Source organism: Octodon degus, unplaced genomic scaffold (assembly GCF_000260255.1).
Source record: "Octodon degus isolate 3935 unplaced genomic scaffold, OctDeg1.0 scaffold00149, whole genome shotgun sequence".
NCBI classification, from domain to species: Eukaryota; Metazoa; Chordata; class Mammalia; order Rodentia; family Octodontidae; genus Octodon; species Octodon degus.
This window is the reverse complement of record NW_004524725.1, coordinates 4,341,754-4,347,592: the sequence shown is the minus strand read 5'-3', so window position 1 is coordinate 4,347,592 and position 5,839 is coordinate 4,341,754.

Below are 5,839 nucleotides of genomic sequence, written 5' to 3'. Positions count from 1 at the left end.
AGTCAGGCTCAAGTTGCTGTGGTTTGATCTTCACAACTCAAGCCAGCCAAATCTGCCCTGAAGGCATTCGGAGAAAAAAAACAAAACAAAACAAAACAAAACAAAACAAAAAAAACACGAAAAATAAGCTAAGATGCAAATCTGTGAGTAAGACTGAGTGGCCAGAAAATCAAGAAATTCATATTTCTGATAGTTTCAGTTTCCAAAAGTCAGAGAAGCCAGAGTTCTAGCATCAGCAGCAGGAGACTAAGGACTACCTGGCTGCAGAACATTTTGTTTTCTCTGTCATTTGGGCCCATGCCAGTCTTTTGCCAATGCTGCCTACACTGAGGTAAAGTTTTCTCAGGCGCTCTTTTGCCAGTCTCATCCAGAAACTTCCTCCCATACACTGCTGGTTCAAGCCTAAACAAAAGCTAAACCGCCTGGGCAGCCCATTCAGCAAACAAAAAATGAACTCTGTGCCTACCTACTAAACATTGGAATTGGAACTGCAGTGACAAAATAGATCATTCTTAACCTGTTACCTGAGTATCTTCAATCATTTAGGCTGACAATCAAATGAACCATCACAATGCAACATACAATTTCTACTGATGTGAAAATGATGTACTCTACTCTAAAGTACAGTAATAAAGTCCTGCTTGACTATTTCATAGATGGTATGCTCAAGACAAAGTAGAGGATGTCTCCATTGTTAGATATTTTCATATTATTGAGATAATCTCTTTCAATTTATCGTTTAATTTTCCAGAAAGCTATTGTCATTATATCTTCATCATACTATTTTGAGTCTTTTTAAAACATTTTTTAGTGTCTATTTTATTGTCAGACCCAGCAAACGTACAAACAGATACGGCCTCCCTTTTCATTATTTTCTCAATTCTCACTACTAAAACATAGCAGGAAGTTATCCTTCAGCACCTAATAAGAGCTTAAACAAGAACATAGAGTCTTTAGAATGAAAGAAATTATATATTTATGTTTTAAGCTTTTGAGAAAGTAGTATGAGAAGTTCTCGTGCCATCTTCAAAGTTGCTTATGATGCTGTGGAGGTCAACCTTCTTCGGCCATTATCTTTTAAATACGCATATATGCCTTGTATTCTAAAGAAAAACCTCCAAATATTTTAAACATTGTCTGTTATGTGAAGAGAATTTTGAAAGGGATACTTTTTGTTGGGTAAATCATGTATTTTACCAAATGAGCAACTATGTATAGTCATGTTTTTGGTGATAACTGTTTCTCACATTAGAGAGGGAAATAAAGCAAACGTAACACTAACTCTCTTCTCAGATATAATTTAACATGATATGACTAGTTCTTTCTCATTTTGTTTTATTACTTATGAAAGTATATGTCTTCATCAAAACATTATTTTCAAAAACTTAGTTGTTTGACTTCATCAAATTTAGGGCACACAAATTTAATTATGCTTGCTAAATCCTCAGTTTTATCAGATACTTAAGAGAAATATATTTTCTAAAACATATTCTACTTTCAGCTCACAATTCTTTGACAGAATGATTGAGTAGGGGATTTTTTTATTCATCTGATACCTTAGGCAATAACCTTATAATCCTCTTCAGTTTTGAGATAAGAAGATCTTTCCAGAAAACAGATACCGAGGAAATAATGATGATGTCTTGTGTGCCCTGTTTTATCAGCTCTCTGCTCTCCTTGGTCCTCTTGACTTCCACAGCCAAACTGAAGAGCATCTTTCCTGTATTTCTCCATCATTGATTAGAAAAGAAGCAAAGACTAGCATGAAAATTAAATTTTGAACACACACATACACCTCATTGAAATCATAATCCCAGTTAACCATCTCTTCCTTTAAATTGTGTCAAGCATTATACTCCTTGAATGGCAAAGATAACTAATCAAATAATGAAATTTGTTAATGCATGGCATTTCTTATAATCATTATTCTTGCAGTTTGTCAAGTATGTTGCATTATGTCAATTCTATATTCCTGAAACTTATTCTGAGTTAAGCATAATCCTCTACTTGAAGTACTAATTTCGAACTAAGAATCCCTTTTCAATCATGAGTACTATAACTGAATTTCATTTTGTTATATTTATTTACTATTGGGATAAAGATAAAGTATATTTAAATAAAAGTTTAAAATGCATGTTAAAAATCAGATTTGACAACTGAAATTTCATTCCTGAATGGATTTACAAAGGATATTGAAATGTGGAAACATTCATGAAGAATATCACAAGTAGAAAATTATAAAATGTGAAAAGCTAGATCAAAAAAATGAACAATTTGATTTGCAAACATAACAAATATTTACAAATTTAGGCTATTCTAGAAAATAAATGAATAATATATGATATTTATTATTAAGCCTTGCAGGCTCATTGTCCAATCTAGAGTGGATTGGAACTTCATTAATTATTTTAATTATCTGACAAATTCTATGCAATTATTATTATATGGAGTAAATTCATTGAAGCTTATAAAATAAGTATGCAATTTTTAATGTGTAAAATAAGTGCATTGAGGTTTATAACATAAATATGTTTAGTATATATATAAAATCATACACTCCACACTTATGACCCACCACATAGAATAAAGTACATGAGCAACTAATTTGAAAATATTTTACTTGGAGTAGTAACATCCTGTTGTATAAAATCACTGCCTGTTTTATTTCTATTGTCTTTTTTTTGTCATTTTGAGAGACAGTCTCACTATGTTCTAGCTACCTATTCTTAAGCCCTGTTTTGAATTCAATATCTAAGCTCATCTAGAATTATACAGAAATCATTGATGTATTTGTTATAGCCAACAGATCATTTACATGAAAGTCAGGCTCTCCCTTCCTTTGGCTTGTAAAATAAGATTATTTGTGATTATTTCCCCTTGCATGTGTAAAGCATTAAGTTACTGCTTTCTTGATCTACATTTTTCAGGTAAAAGCCATACAACTTACCAATTGCTGACATGTAAACTATGGATATGCAGTTATATCAGAGATCTGAATGATAAAATGAATTATCAAAATTTTATTTGTTTCTTTATTTAGTGCTACTGAGGATTGAACTCAGGACTCTGCTCTTGCCAGGCTATCAAAATTTTATATCTGAGGGAAATAATCTCCAATGCTTATGTTCTTCACGAGAAATGATGATACAAAGTGGTCACCATGTAGTGAAAGACCAAGAGCACTGACTAGAGGGCTCAGGGAAGAACAACTGAAAACTCTGTTAACTGGAAGCAAGGGAAGGACTTAAATCCTGGTACAGAAAATGAATCTGAAGAAAAGTACATACAGATCAAAGTAAGCCCCAAGAGTGCTACTCCGCGGGCCTCCACCCCTGCTCATCCCAGAAGTACACATCAAGAAGGCTTCCCCTATAACAGAATGAACCAGAAAGCACTGCAGAAATGAATCTCCCAGGATCAACGAGGGTACATTGACCCCTCCACTCCCTAATTCCCTGTCCAAGCACCGAGGGGACTGCACCCCTGTGGCATCCTTGCCAGATTTCCCTCTGCACACCCTTGATTCTGGGAAGCTAGAACACAAACAAGTGAACAGGGACCATGACTAATGGCACTGCTTGTGCCTACCCGAGTCACCATCTGGCAACCTACGTTATACATGTCAGTGAAGGGCCCATGCACATCCTTATTTAGTACCCCTGAATGCTTCAGCTCTGAGGGTTCCTTGAGCACCACCCATCCAGGGACTTCCATATGGCACCCAGTGAAGACACAGGACCAGCTGGAGTCTGTGTCGAGTACTCCAAGATTACTTTATGTCCACTCAGCTCTCTATGCTCCCTGCCCCCTTCCCACCCTGAGAGGGACACCATCTGACTTCCAGCACCAATATTGGTCATCTTGAGTCTCGCTTGAGTACCAGCTCAGCATGAGACTACCCGATGCCCTGGTCCTGCCAGAGCACCCCCCCACACACACACAGTTTCAGGTGCCTTCTGTGAGTGTACTGGAGCCTCCTTACAATCCCATACAGTCGAGCTGCAACTGAGTCTCTGCTGGGTGGACCACAACAGTCCCTGGCTTGCACCGAGCACTGGGCCCAGGCCTGCCTTAACAGCCTGGAGCTCTGGCCCACAAGAGTTCCTCCACCCCCAGTGCCTGCTTCCCTCTTTGTCTGTGACACACCTGCATCCCTCTGGGTGCCTCAGGCCTGCAGGAGCCTCCACTTGGGCTTTGAAATTGGCCCACATCTGACAAAGTCTCTGTCTGGCATGTAGTGCTGGTCCCTGGCACCTCAGGGTCTAGGGCTGCCTGGGCTCCAGGCCCCCTTGTAGCCCCAGTCAGTGTGCATTGTCCCACATCTTCCCTGGGACTGCGGAGGCTCTGACAGTTGCCATGAATTGGTGTCCAGAAATGGGAATCCCCCCAACACTGAGGTCACCACACAGACCGACAGGCTATAAAGAGGACTGGAGAGGAACGTGACTGTGTGAAGGATTGGAATAAACACTACAGATTCTGGCAGGAATGTGCGTATTTGGAAATGCTCAGCATTTGTCTGATGACTCTCTGACTCTGTCTCTGTCACTCTATCTCTGTCTATCTCTCTCTGTCTCTCTTTGTCTCTGTCTCTGTCTGTCTCTCTGTCTCTCTGTCTCTCTCTCGCTCTGTCTCTCTCCCCCACTCCCTCCTTCCCTCCCTCTGTCTCTCTCCCTCCTTTTCTCTCTCCTTCCATCCTTTCCTCCTCCTCCTTCTTCTCAGTATTCCACCCTGTATTAGTAGGTTGTTGTCTGGATTTTGCAGTTTGATCCCATATTTTCTTTTCCAACTTTTTTATTATTACTTATTTTATTGTTTGACTAGGACCTCCTTTCTCTCTCTCCTTTCTCCCTCTCCTTTTTCCCTCTCCTTTCTCCTTCTCCTTTCTTCCTCTCTCTTTTCTTCCTCCTCTCACTACATTTCTTTTATTTCTTTATTATTTATTTAGTTTTGCCTCTAGATTTGTCTGATTTTTACTATTACCTTTTTGTTTTTTATTGTTATTGTTATCTAATGCTACTGTTTTTCTTCTACTCTTAATACAATTTTTATTCCAATTTTATCACATACTTCTAATCTTCCATGGCTTAATATTTCAAATTCTACTTTTTTCATGCTCTCATTCCTGTGAGGCTCAATCTTTATTACTATAAACATTAGCATTCATACATCAGTCAGTTAACTGTGTCGTACTATGATTGAAAGTAACTCTATTATTAATGGAGGTAAACTTTCTATACTAAGTAGTCATTATATCCATATCTGGTTTGTCTTTAAGATTTACTGTAATTGTAGATCTCATATATGTGGTTAAGAGGGACACATTATTATTTCTTAGAATATATCCATGTCTAGTTTGTATTTGATGCTATTTTATTGCTGATATTACTTCTTTAGCAGCATGATATAGTTGTATTAATTGGTTTCCTCTGTATGTCAATATCTATATCACCAGCAAGTTATATCAGTATTCAAATCAATTCTGAAAGAACTACGTACTAAGTCAAATCGGGTCCATCCTTCCCTTCTTAATAAATGGAGATGTTTAGATCTTGGGACAGATCCAAAAGCCAAGAGCTAGCTATTCTTAGACGACATCTTTGAAGAGTATATAGTAAGCAAAGATGTACTGGTACTATGCTACCCATCACAATCTATCTGAAAACCTCAGCACAGAAAAGAAAGTTAACAAACAAAAACTATAAATCAGATGATAACGTTACAAAATATCTCCAAAAATAACACTAATTTTAAGAGAGAATTGTCCAAATTGGACAATAACTAGTGAATCTAGAGAAGACATTCATAAGAAATTAGAAGAACTAAAGAAAATTGGCAA